The following is a 1,274-nucleotide window of genomic DNA, read 5'->3' as shown; positions in this document are numbered from 1 at the left end:
TGGACTTGTTTTAATTGTCTTTAACTTCAAGTTGAACTTGCATATGAGCAGTTGATGGTCTGTTCCACAATCAGTTTCTGGCCTGGTTTTGGCTGAAGATATTGAGCTTTTCCACCACCTCTTGCCATCATCATATTGATGAGAATCAGTATTGTACAGAAAGTTGTACAGAATATTTTTACATAAAAATTTACCTCTGTACCATATGCATTTTATCCATATGAAAAACTTTCTACATCCACTGTTAATATGGAATGCTTGACAATCTTGTCTTTTTTTTTTTAACCATCAGAACACACTTCACAGTATGAATACATTTCCAGGATGTCTGTCTAACCATCCCCAAACCATCTAAGTCTTTAGCTTCACTGTAACCAGACCAGTACCCCCTGGCTCTGGACTTGGAAGGCCCACAAATGGTGGTGTACTCCCAGTCCATAAGCAAGACCCCAGGAAAGTGGTCAGACCAGAATGCTCTAAAGCCAAGGAGAAAGAGGCATGATGGAGCCAGTTTCCTGAATTCAGTCGAAAACCTCAGGTTGACCAGGAGCCTCCTGCTGAAGAAATGGACCCAATATAGAATCATAGCATCTGAGAGCTGGAAAGGGCCTTCTTGTTGTTGTTAGCTGACACTGAGTCAACCCCCGACTTATGGTGATCCCAGGCACAATGTACTGAAACACTGGCCAGGAATCGGACTATTGTGATCCACGTGGTTTTCACTGGCCCATTGACCAAAGTAGATCATGAGACCTTTCCGTCTAGTCCATCTCAGTCTGGAAGCTCCGCTGAAACTCCTTAGCATCACAGCATCACATAAGCCTCTACTGACACATGGGTAGTGGCTGCACTGGAGGTACGTTGGCTAGGAATCAAACCTGTCCCACATGACAGGCAAGAATTCTGGTGATCTTTTGCACATACAGTACTGTGTTGTCAGTGAAGGCAAACATGGGTATATGGGTAGACAGATGGGTGGACAGGCTGAGCTAGTTGGTATGTCTATGAAGCAGGGAGTGTACCCAAGAACATGTATAGGGTTGGCAGACAATGGTCCTATAAGTTTACATGAATGATTAAAATTCCCAGGTGTATACTAGAACTGACAAGGGGCAAGGTTGTGGTCACTGCTTGGTCACAGCCAGCTACTCAGAGGGACTGAGTAGTTGAACCTGTGGGATTGGGACCATAGTTGCAGGGGACATCAAGCTCAATTGGCATAACATACTATACAAAACATTGTTCCACCTCCTACTTTGGCGAGTAGCAACTGG

Source organism: Orycteropus afer, unplaced genomic scaffold, assembly GCF_000298275.1.
Source record: "Orycteropus afer afer isolate SDZICR_OR568_19922 unplaced genomic scaffold, OryAfe1.0 scaffold00083, whole genome shotgun sequence".
NCBI lineage: Eukaryota > Metazoa > Chordata > Mammalia > Tubulidentata > Orycteropodidae > Orycteropus > Orycteropus afer.
Note: the sequence above shows the minus strand (reverse complement) of the source record.